The sequence below is a fragment of the Hordeum vulgare genome, chromosome 4H, assembly GCF_904849725.1.
Source record: "Hordeum vulgare subsp. vulgare chromosome 4H, MorexV3_pseudomolecules_assembly, whole genome shotgun sequence".
Classification (NCBI taxonomy): Eukaryota; Viridiplantae; Streptophyta; class Magnoliopsida; order Poales; family Poaceae; genus Hordeum; species Hordeum vulgare.
Genome location: NC_058521.1, coordinates 504,871,169 through 504,884,578, shown reverse-complemented (window position 1 = coordinate 504,884,578; position 13,410 = coordinate 504,871,169).

Sequence of the window (13,410 nt, the reverse complement as noted above, 5' to 3'; positions counted from 1 at the left end):
AACGCCGTTTTGACATCCATCTGCCAGATTTCATAATCGAAAAATGCAGCTATTGCTAACATGATTCTGACGGACTTAAGCATCGCTACGGGTGAGAAAGTCTCATCGTAGTCAACTCCTTGAACTTGTGAAAAACCCTTTGCCACAAGTCGAGCTTTATAAACGGTCACATTACCGTCAGCGTCCGTCTTCCTCTTAAATATCCATTTGTTCTGAATGGCCTTGCGGCCCTCAGGCAGTACCTCCAAAGTCCACACTTTGTTCTCATACATGGATCCTATCTCGGACTTCATGGCTTCCAGCCATTTGTTGGAATCTGGGCCCACCATTGCTTCTTCATAATTCGCAGGTTCATTGTTGTCTAACAACATGATTGATAAGACGGGATTACCGTACCACTCTGGAGCAGCACGTGGTCTCGTCGACCTCCGTGGTTCGACAGAAACTTGAACTGGAGTTTCATGATCATCATCATCAACTTCCTCCTCAACCGGCGTTGCAATGACAGAGGTTTCCCCTTGCCCTGCGCCACCATCCAGAGGGATGAAAGGTTCGACAACCTCGTCAAGTTCTATTTTCCTCCCACTCAATTCTCTCGAGAGAAACTCCTTCTCGAGAAAAGCTCCATTTTTAGCAACAAACACTTTGCCCTCGGATTTGAGATAGAAGGTGTACCCAACTGTCTCTTTTGGGTAACCTATGAAGATGCACTTTTCCGCTTTGGGTTCCAGCTTTTCAGGCTGAAGCTTTTTGACATAAGCATCACATCCCCAAACTTTAAGAAACGACAACTTTGGCCTTTTGCCATACCACAGTTCGTATGGTGTCATCTCAACGGATTTTGATGGTGCCCTATTTAAAGTGAATGCAGCTGTTTCTAATGCATTGCCCCAAAATGATAATGGCAAATCAGTAAGAGACATCATAGATCGCACCATCTCTAATAGAGTACGATTACGATGTTCGGACACACCATTACGCTGTGGTGTTCCAGGCGGTGTTAACTGTGAAACAATTCCACATTGTCTTAAGTGAGCACCAAACTCGAAACTCAGATATTCACCCCCACGATCAGACCGCAGGAACTTGATCTTCTTGTTATGATGATTTTCCACTTCACTCTGAAATTGCTTGAACTTTTCAAATGTTTCAGACTTGTGCTTCATCAAGTAGACATAACCATATCTACTTAAATCGTCAGTGAAGGTGAGAAAATAACGATATCCGCCGCGTGCCTCCACGCTCATCGGACCACACACATCGGTATGTATGATTTCCAACAAGTCACTTGCACGCTCCATTGTTCCTGAGAACGGAGTCTTAGTCATCTTGCCCATGAGGCATGGTTCGCACGTGTCAAGTGAATCAAAGTCAAGTGACTCCAGAAGTCCATCAGCATGGAGTTTCTTCATGCGCTTTACACCAATATGACCTAAGCGGGAGTGCCACAAAAATATGGCGCTATCATTGTTAACTCTAACTCTTTTGGTCTGAATGTTATGTATATGCGTATCGCTATCAAGATTCAATATGAATAATCCTCTCACATTCGGTGCATGATCATAAAAGATGTTACTCATAGAAATAGAACAACCATTATTCTCTGACTTAAAAGAGTAACCGTCTAGCAATAAACAAGATCCATATATAATGTTCATGCTCAACGCAGGAACTAAATAACAATGATTTAAGTTCATCACTAATCCTGACGGTAACTGAAGTGACACTGTGCCGACGGCGATTGCATCAACCTTGGAACCATTTCCTACGCGCATCGTCACTTCATCTTTCGCCAGCCTTCGCCTATTCCGCAGTTCCTGTTTCGAGTTGCAAATATCAGCAACAGAACCGGTATCGAATACCCAGGCACTACTACGAGAGCCGGTTAAGTACACATCAATAACATGTATATCAAATATACCTGATTTTTCTTTGCCCGCCTTCTTATCTGCCAGATACTTGGGGCAATTGCGCTTCCAGTGACCCATACCCTTGCAATAGTAACACTCTGTTTCCGGCTTAGGTCCAGCTTTGGGTTTCTTCGTCGGATTGGCAACAGGCTTGCCGCTCTTCTTCGAATTGCCCTTCTTGCCTTTGCCGTTTCTCTTGAAACTAGTGGTCTTATTCACCATCAACACTTGATGCTCTTTACGGAGTTCAGACTCTGCGACTTTCAGCATCGCAAACAACTCGCCGGGAGACTTGTTCATCCCTTGCATGTTGTAGTTCAACACAAAGCCTTTATAGCTTGGCGGCAGTGATTGAAGGATTCTGTTAGTGATAGCTTCTTGCGGGAGTTCAATCCCCAGCTCAGCTAGACGGTTTGAGTACCCAGACATTTTGAGCACATGTTCACTGAGAAATGAGTTTTCCTCCATCTTGCAAGCATAGAATTTATCGGAGGTCTCATACCTCTCGATCCGGGCGTTCTTCTGAAAGATAAACTCCAACTCCTGGAACATCTCAAATGCTCCATGACGCTCAAAGCGACGTTGAAGTCCCGGTTCTAAGCCATACAAGACTGCACATTGAACTATTGAGTAGTCCTCCTTACGTGCTAACCAAGTGTTCTTAACATCCTGATCAGCCGTAGCGGGTGGTTCATCTCCTAACGCAGCATTAAGGACATAATCCTTCTTCCCAGCTTGTAAGATTAGCTTAAGATTACGAGCCCAGTCTACAAAGTTGCTTCCATCATCTTTCAACTTAGCTTTCTCTAGGAACGTAGTAAAAATCAAGATGACAGTCGCGTGAGCCATGATCTACAACACAAATATATTCAAAGTGGACTTAGACTATGTTCAAGATAATTAGAGTTTAACTTAATCAAATTATTCGCTAAACTCCCACTCAAAAAGTACATCTCTCTAGTCATTTGAGTGGTTCATGATCCACTTACACTAGCTCAAGTCCGATCATCACGTGAGTTGAGTATAGTTTCAGTGGTAAGCATCCCTATGCTAATCATATCATCTATATGATTCATGATCGACCTTTCGGTCTCATGTGTTCTGAGGCCATGTCTGCACATGCTAGGCTCATCAAGCTTAACCCGAATGTTCCGCGTGCGCAACTGTTTTGCACCCGTTGTATGTGAACGTTGAGTCTATCACACCCGATCATCACGTGGTGTCTCGAAACGACGAACTGTAGCAACGGTGCACAGTTGGGGAGACCACAATTTCGTCTTGAAATTTTAGTGAGAGATCACCTCATAATGGTACCGTCGTTCTAAGCAAAATAAGGTGCATAAAAGGATTAACATCACATGCAATTCATAAGTGACATGATATGGCCATCATCACGTGCTTCTTGATCTCCATCACCAAAGCACTGGCACGATCTTCTTGTAACCGGCGCCACACTATGATCTCCATCAACGTGTTGCCATCGGGGTTGTCGTGCTACTCATGCTATTACTACTAAAGCTACATCCTAGCAAAATAGTAAACGCATCTGCAAGCACACACGTTAGTATAAAGACAACCCTATGGCTCCTGCCGGTTGCCGTACCATCGACATGCAAGTCGATATTTCTATTACAACATGATCATCTCATACATCCAATATATCACATCACATCATTGGCCATATCACATCACAAGCATACCCTGCAAAAACAAGTTAGACGTCCTCTAATTTTGTTGTTGCATGTTTTACGTGGTGACCATGGGTATCTAGTAGGATCGCATCTTACTTACGCAAACACCACAACGGAGATATATGAGTTGCTATTTAACCTCATCCAAGGACCTCCTCGGTCAAATCCGATTCAACTAAAGTTGGAGAAACCGACACTTGCCAGTCAGCTTTGAGCAACGGAGTTACTCATAACGATGAAACCAGTCTCTCGTAAGCGTACGAGTAATGTCGGTCCAAGCCGCTTCAATCCAACAATACCGCGGAATCAAGAAAAGACTAAGGAGGGCAGCAAAACGCACATCACCGCCCACAAAAACTTTTGTGTTCTACTCGAGAAGACATCTACGCATGAACCTAGCTCATGATGCCACTGTTGGGGAACGTCGCATGGGAAACAAAAATTTTCCTACGCGCACGAAGACCTATCATGGTGATGTCCATCTACGAGAGAGGATGAGTGATCTAAGTACCCTTGTAGATCGTACAGCAGAAGTGTTAGTGAACGCGGTTGATGTAGTGGAACGTCCTCACGTCCCTCGATCCGCCCCGCGAACAATCCCGCGATCAGTCCCACGATCTAGTACCGAACGGACGGCACCTCCGTGTTCAGCACACGTACAGCTCGACGATGATCTCGGCTTCTTGATCCAGCAAGAGAGATAGAGAGGTAGAAGAGTTCTCCGGCAGCGTGACGGTGCTCCGGAGGTTGGTGATTACCTTGTCTCAGCAGGGCCCCGCCCGAGCTCCGCAGAAACGCGATCTAGAGGAAAAACCGTGGAGGTATGTGGTCGGGCTGCCGTGGAAAAGTCGTCTCAAATCAGCCCTAAAACCTCCGTATATATAGGTGGGAGGGAGGGGACCTTGCCTTGGGGCTCAAGGAGCCCCAAGGGGGTCGGCCGAGTCCAAGGGGGGACGACTCCCCCCCCCCAAACCGAGTTGGACTTGGTTTGGTGGGAGGGAGTCCCCCTTCCTTCCCACCTCCTTCCCTTTTTTTTTTCTTTTCTCTTGATTTTCTCTTCTTGGCGCATAGAGCCCTTTTGGGCTGTCCCACCAGCCCACTAAGGGCTGGTGTGCCACCCTCAAGGCCTATGGGCTTCCCCGGGGTAGGGTTCCCCCCCGGTGAACTCCCAGAACCCATTCGTCATTCCCGGTACATTCCCGGTAACTCCGAAAACCTTCCGGTAATCAAAAGAGGTCATCCTATATATCAATCTTTGATTCCGGACTATTCCGGAAACCCTCGTGACGTCCGTGATCTCATCCGGGACTCCGAACAACATTCGGTAACCAACCATATAACTCAAATACGCATAAAACAACGTTGAACCTTAAGTGTGCAGACCCTGCGGGTTCGAGAGCTATGTAGACATGACCCGAGAGACTCCTCGGTCAATATCCAATAGCGGGACCTGGATGCCCATATTGGATCCTACATATTCAACGAAGATCTTATCGTTTGAACCTCAGTGCCAAGGACTCATATAATCCCGTATGTCATTCCCTTTGTCCTTCGGTATGTTACTTGCCCGAGATTCGATCGTTAGTATCAGTATACCTATTTCAATCTCGTTTACCGGCAAGTCTCTTTACTCGTTCCGTAATACAAGATCCCGCAACTTACACTAAGTTACATTTCTTGCAAGGCTTGTATGTGATGTTGTATTACCGAGTGGGCCCCGAGATACCTCTCCGTTCACACGGAGTGACAAATCCCAGTCTTGATCCATACTAACTCAACTAACACCTTCGGAGATACCTGTAGAGCATCTTTATAGTCACCCAGTTACGTTGCGACGTTTGATACACACAAAGCATTCCTCCGGTGTCAGTCAGTTATATGATCTCATGGTCATAGGAATAAATACTTGACACGCAGAAAACAGTAGCAACAAAATGACACGATCAACATGCTACGTCTATTAGTGTGGGTCTAGTCCATCACGTGATTCTCCTAATGACGTGATCCAGTTATCAAGCAACAACACCTTGTTCATAATCAGAAGACACTGACTATCTTTGATCAACTGGCTAGCCAACTAGAGGCTTGCTAGGGACGGTGTTTTGTCTATGTATCCACACATGTAAATGAGTCTTCATTCAATACAATTATAGCATGGATAATAAACGATTATCTTGATACAGGAATTATAATAATAACTATATTTATTATTGCCTCTAGGGCATAATTCCAACACCCTGCTCATGAGCAAGGCGAGGGTAGTCAAGCGTCGCAGGAAGACCTGCCTCGCCTGCCTTCTCTGGTGGAAGTGATGCTTGAGGCAGAAAGAAACAAAAGGGAGAACAATCGACTGTTAGAGCGTATTGAGCAGAATACGGCTCAACAGCCTAGGAATGCCGCAGTGTCCCTCAATGACTTTGTGAAGCTGAATCCTCCAAAGTTTCATCATTCCGTCGATCCCCTCGACGCTGATGACTGGCTGTGCAGCATCTCATGCAAGATTCGCTCTGCGAATGTGTCTGAGGCCCACAAGGTGACCTTTGCGGCATATTTCCTGGAGGGACCCGCCAATCTGTGGTGGCAGAATTTTGAAGCAATGCGTCCCGCTGAACCAGTAGCCACATGGGCAGACTTCAGTGCAGCTTTTCGTCTGCACCATATTCCAGAGGGCCTAATGGACAGAAAGAGAGAGGAGTTCTGTGCGTTCACTCAGGGCAAGTTGTCTGTGGATGCCTATAGCCGCGAGTTCGGTAATCTCGTCCGCTATGCAACAGAGGAGGTGTCTACTGACGCCAAGAAGCAAGCAAGATTCCGTAAGGGTCTGAGCCCTGAGCTCCGTCGTGATCTGCGCCTCCACGAGTGTGCAAGCTTTCAAGCTCTGGTCAACAAGGCGATCAGTGCCGAGACTGGTCATACTGACTTCGAAGCCACAAGGAAGCACTCCCGTGACTTTGGCTCGTCTTCTGGTTCCGCGTTTCCCAAACGCAGGCTGTGGGTTCCGAACAGTTCTCTGCCGCCAAGATACACTCCGAGGCCATCCTACGTGGCGCCTCAGACGAATCAGGCCAACCCTCCAGCAAAAGCTTATGGTGGTCCAGCCAGCAATGCTGCACCACGTGCCAACCAAGTGATATGCTACAAGTGTGGAGAACCAGGGCACTATTCCCGTGAGTGTCCTCAAAATGTGGGTGCCAAGCAACCCGGAAAGTCCGTCGGGCAAGCCAAGTCGGGCAAAACTTACTATGTGAAGCCAACTCCTGCACGTGGCCGTGTGAACTATGTGTCAGCAGAAGAAGCTGTAGAGGATCCCGACGTCATGCTGGGTACGCTTCTTGTTAATCATCACCCAGCGTCTGTTCTCTTTGACACTGGGTCTTCTCATTCCTTCATTTCAGAAAGTTATGCACAGTTGCATAACATGTCTTTTTGTGATATGCCAATTCCATTGGTTGTCCAAACCCCTGGTAGTAAATGGCAAACCTCTAGGATAACCTATGACAATGAAATTCTAGTAGACAGGCTAGTTTTTCTAGCCTCATTGATAGCTTTGAAATCTTCGGATATTAATATCATCTTGGGCATGGACTGGATGTCAGCTGACTATGCGAAGATTGATACTCATTCTAGAAATGTCCAGCTTAGCCATCTCTTGGGTGAGATAGTAAATGTCTCTACTCGAGTTGCCAAATGCCAACTCTATTCCTTGAATGCCAACCCTCTTCCGGAACTTGAAGACATTCCGGTAGTCAGTGACTTCCCGGATGTTTTTCCAGAGGAACTGCCAGGAATTCCACCTGACAGAGATGTAGAGTTCGTGATAGACCTTGTTCCGGGAACTTTCCCAATAGCCAGAAGACCATATAAGATGGCACCCTGGAGCTAGCCGAACTTAAGAAGCAACTAGATGAGGCCTTGAACAAAGGTTTCATTCGTCCTAGCTCTTCTCCTTGGGCTTGTCCCGTCCACTTCGTCAAGAAGAAAGACGGAACGGATCGGATGGTTGTAGATTACCGGCCAGTTAATATGGTTACCATAAAGAACAAGTATCCGCTCCCCGGGATCAATGACCTGTACGATCAGCTCGCTGGATCCTCAGTCTTCTCTAAAATGGATTTGAGGTTGGGATACCATCAAATCAAGATCAAGAACGGGGACATTCCAAAAACGGCTTTTGTTACTCGTTATGGCCAATACGAGTACACCGTCATGTCCTTCGGTTTAACCAATGCCCCAGCCACTTTCTCTCGTCTGATGAATTCAATCTTCATGGAGTATTTGGATAAATTCGTCGTGGTATACCTCGATGATATTCTCATCTACTCGAAGAACGAACAAGAACATGCCGAGCATCTAAGGCTGGTATTGATGAAACTTCGAGAGCATCGCCTTTATGCCAAGTTTTCAAAATGTGAATTTTGGTTACCAGAAGTTACCTATCTGGGTCACGTAATCTCTGGTAAGGGTATTGCTGTCAATCTCGAGAGAGTTCAAGCTGTCCTTGATTGGACTCAACCTGAATCAGTTAAGCAAGTTAGGAGTTTTCTTGGTCTAGCGAGCTATTGTCGCCGCTTTGTCGAGAATTTCTCCAAGGTTGCAAAGCCTCTAACCGAACTCCTCAAGAAAGATAAAAGGTTCGAGTGGACACCACAGTGTGAGCATAGTTTTCAGGAACTGAAAAGACGCCTGACTTCCGCACCTGTGTTGCTACCACCAGATTTTTCTAAGGACTTTGTTATCTACTGAGACGCCTCGCGACAAGGATTAGGTTGCATTCTCATGCAAGATCCTCGTGTGATCGCATACGCATCTCGACAGTTGCGTCCACATGAGGATAATTATCCCACACATGACCTTGAGCTTGCAGCTGTGGTCCATGCACTAAAAACCTGGCGACATTATCTTCTGGGTAATCGTTGCGAAATATTCACTGATCACCAAAGTCTGAAATATATCTTCACCCAGCCGGATTTGAATCTTAGGCAAAGACGGTGGGTTGAGTTGATCTCGGATTACGACTTAGGGATAACTTACACCCCGGGGAAAGCCAATGTTATGGCCCATGCACTAAGTCGTAAATCTTATTGTAACAATTTGATGCTACAACAAGGTCAACCACATCTCCATGAGGACTTTCGGAAGTTGAATCTTCGTATTGTTCCTCAAGGATTCCTTTCTACCCTGGTGGCGAAGCCTACTCTTAAGGATCAAATTATAGCTCGCCAAAAGCGTGACAAGGGTATATCACGGATCAAGGAGAATATTTTTAGCGGAAACGCTAAAGAATTTTCCATGAACGATCAAGGTGTTGTGTTCTTCCAGAATCGTCTAGTGGTTCCTAAGAACCCACATCTAAGGCAGTTAATCCTTAAGGAGGCTCATGATTCTCCTCTCACCATTCATCCCGGTAGTACTAAGATGTATCAGGACCTACGCCAGAGGTTATGGTGGACTAGGATGAAGAGAGAAATTGCAGAGTTTGTTGCTAACTGCGACGTTTGTCGTCGAGTTAAGGCAGAACATCAAAGGCCTGCTGGCACCCTTCAACCTCTAGCTATTCCTGAATGGAAATGGGATAAAGTTAGCATGGATTTCATTACCGGATTTCCCAAGACCAAGAAAGGGAATAATGCTATCTTTGTGGTCATTGACCGTCTTTCCAAAGTGGCTCATTTTCTTCCTGTTCGTGAGAGTATAACAGCTAGCCAGCTAGCAGAGTTATATATCTCCCGAATAGTGTCTCTTCATGGTGTTCCCCTGGAGATTAACTCGGACCGTGGGAGTATCTTTACTTCTCGCTTATGGGAAAGTTTTCAGAATGCCATGGGGACCCACTTATCTTTTAGCACTACTTTCTATCCCCAATCAAGTGGTCAAGTAGAAAGAGTGAATCAAATCCTAGAAGATATGCTCCGAGCTTGTGTTATATCGTTCGGTATGAATTGGGAAAAGTGCCTTCCATTCGCCGAATTCGCTTATAACAATAGTTATCAATCAAGCCTGGGCAAAGCCCCTTTTGAAGTTCTCTATGGACGAAGATGTCGAACACCTCTTAATTGGTCAGAAACCGGAGAGAGGCAACTCTTTGGCCCAGACATGATCCAGGATGCAGAAGAGCAGGTTCGCATTATTCGTGAAAAGTTGAAAACAGCCCAGTCTCGTCAAAAGAGCCAATATGATCGCCATCATAAGGCTGTGACCTTTGAAGTTGACGAGAAGGCTTATCTTCGGGTTACACCTTTGAAGGGTACCCATCTTTTCGGTATCAAGGGCAAATTGGCTCCTCGTTACATTGGTCCTTTTCACATTCTTGCCAAACGAGGAGAAGTTGCCTACCAGTTGGAACTTCCTCCACATCTTTCCAAGGTTCATGATGTATTCCAGGTCTCGCAACTGAGGCGTTTCTTTTTGGATCCCATCCGTGAAGTGGACCATGAAACGCTTGATCTCCAAGATAACCTTTCATACCGAGAATACCCCGTGCGTATTCTTGATCAAGCCGAGCGTACCACTCGACGACGAAACCTCAAGTTTCTTAAAGTTCAATGGTCAAATCATTCTGAAAAGGAGGCAACCTGGGAAAGAGAGGATCATCTCCGACTTGAGTATCCTGCGTTATTCCTGACGACTTCTAAATCTCGGGATGAGATTCTTTTGAGTGGGGGTGAGTTGTCACATCCCTGACACCTTAAGCAAGTTAGTCTTGTGCTCATGTCTTCTTTGCATTTGCATCTAAGAATTCTCCAACAAGAACAAGAAAGTGGTAAAGAAAAAAAACTCAAAACCCTAGCCACTACTTTAAATAAGGAAATCTCAAACTAGTTAAAATCAATGAACCCAAAATGGCCTCAAGAAATGTTCAAACTTTCTGATAAATCATGAAAGTAAATGAGCATTGGAGAAAACTATTTTCTTGACACTTTAAGCATTTTAAATAAATGCAAAAGCTACTGGTTTCCAAGTTTAAATTTTGAAATCAGAAACTTTAAATTTTCAAAAATGTTGAAAACTTTGGAAATATTCCAACAAATATTCTAGAGTGCTTAACATAGCTTTTACATTTTATTTGGGAGTTGAAATAAATAGAAAATCAGTGAAATATCAAAACAGAAACAAAAACAGAAAGAAAAAGGAAAAGAGGTTACCTGTCGCTCACCTGGCCCGGGCCATCTCAGCTCCTGTCGTCTTCCTCCCCCGCCAGTGGGCAGCAGGAGGTGGCCGCCGCGTTCTCCGGCGCGGCCACGCACCTGTGCGCCTGCCTGGCCGCCGCCTCGCGCTGGCAAGGCCGGGGATAAGCTCCCCGAGGCCGCCCCTATCCATTCCCAGCGCCAGTTCTCCCCCTCCTCTCGGATCTCTCCTCCCCCTTCTGCCGCCATTGGAGCCCGAGCAGAGCTCGAGCTCGTCGTCGTTCTAGCCGACCTCCCTTCCTTCTGAGCCGCGCGTTAGCTCCGCCGCAACCCCCTGAAGCTTCCTAGACACGAGCCCGACGCCCAGATGCAGTGAATCAACGCGCAGCAGTCGTCTTCTTCCTCGGGTCACCGAAGATCGCCGCCGACGTTCTCCCTCTCCAGGCCGTCCCTGAGCAAGCTAGCGCCACCACTGCACTCCCCGTGAGCATGCGGTCATTTCCCCTAAGCTCTCCCCGTCGATCCCCTCCTCTAGGCTTAGTTCCATCGGAGCCCGACGAGGACCGCCGTTGCAGCTCGTCGCCGGCAGCCCTCCGGTGACGGGTTGGTCAGTCTGAGGCCACCAACAGCCTCAGGACAACATGTAGATGCGCTCAGTGCCCAGCCCCGCGCGTTTTGCCCCTGTATTCGATGGCTTCGACGATGGCCGAACGTGGTCGCCGCGAAGTTCGTCGCCGGCGTTGATCCCGGCCACCCCAGTCCCTAGGGCTTGTCCCATCGTGCGCGCCATCGAGTGGCCGTTCCTCCCATGGTCTCAGCCATGCGTTTGGCCCTCTGTGCGCCATTTCCGAGCCCCCCCCCTACGTTCTGGTGCTCGCCGGAGGCTCCCCGCCGGCGAGGACGACCTCGCCGCCGGTGGATCTCGGCTGGCCTGAGCCACTGACTGGTGGGGCCAGCCTCTGGCAAGATTAAAGATAATAAAAACAAATCAGATAAGTTAATAAGTCACTGACATGTGGGACCAGTAAGTTTAATCTACTAATTAAGTTTAAACTTAATCTAAAATTGACCAGAGAGACTGACCAGTGGGTCCCACTGGTCAGGTTTGACTTTCAACGGCCAGATGGACCTGCTGATGTCATGCTGATGCAATAAAAGTTTTTTCCAGTATAAAAATAATTCCAGAAATGTTTAAAACTTCAAAAATTCATAGAAATTAATCTGTAACTCCAATGAAAATAATTTATATATGAAAAAGTATCAGAAAAATTCAAGGAATCTGAATATGCTATTTTCATTCATGTTTGAAAAAGTTACAGAACCCAAACATGTAGATTAATTAATAAGTCAATTCTTATAATTACTTTATAAATGGAATTTCAAAAATATTCAAATTTCATTATGAATGACAAGATCAAACATTGTTCTAATAACCAACCAGTACCTTAACATGACATCTCATGCATGTTAACATCAAGTTGATCTGAGCATCAGATCGAATCAATTAAATCGGTATCCGGGAATACCTCGTTTGAATTGATATCCGAATATGATTCAAATTAATTTCAAACCTAATACATGTTGATTACAATAGTTATCACCTTGCATTCTCATGCTCATGCATCATCTTGTTTGCATATGATTAATATTGATTGTTGCCATTCATTTCGGTAGGCTCCGCACCACCGGATTCCACCGAATATCCGTCTGTCGGATATTGTCCCTCCTCTGAGAAACAAGGAAAGCAACCCTTTTGATCATCCCGATAATTCCCATGTTCTTGCTCCTGCACTTATTTATTGCATTAGGATCAAATGCTTCAACTGCTTTTGCCACGTTAGTTGAACCCACTTCCTTTGCATGACCTATCCTTGTCACAGTAAATAGCCGAACCTTGCAACCTAGCATACCTGGTAGTTGCTTGAGCCATGATGTGCCTTATCCTGCTATGCATGCTATGCTTAGAGTTGTGTATGGTCTGTCATCTGGGAGATGAACAGAATTGTGAGAATGTGTTCGGTAAGCAAAGGTTGTGCGTTGAACCTGATTTGGTAAAGGTACCGGTGAAAGGCTGTGTAGGAGTACATGGCGGGTTGTTTCATTGGAACCGTCCATAGGAACTGAGTCCCGTGTATGTAATCCAAGACTAGATACTACCACATGCTGGGCCCTGAAATATGACCCCGCTTGACCTATTAATCGCTTAGTACTCGGTCCAGGAGTTGCAAGTAGTTTCTGGTGTTTATAGTAATGCTGGAGGCCGTGCATGGTGCTGACCTGAGAGGTGGGCCGTGATGCGGTAGGCAGTGGCACGGTGTACCAAGTGACACCCGGATGGTGGGCTTGGGAACCCTGCGCACATCGTTTGAGGCCGTGGCGGAAACCTCGGCCGGACTTCCGTACGGGTTACTCTCAGATAGGCGATAAACCTGGACTAGGTACTAGTGTGGTTAACGGTCGTGGCCGACTCCCTCGCTGGGCTTCCGCTTGAAGGTTGCCGAGGTGCATGACGTGCACATGGCGATAAGTGGCGAGAGCGTGTGTGACGAAGTACACCCCTGCAGGGTTATGATCTATTCGAATAGCCGCGTCCGCGGATATGGACTACTTGGAGACATATGTTGTTCATAGATAACTTCAATGGCTACTCATAAAATTGCCAAGATAAGCGTGAGTGTCGTGGAC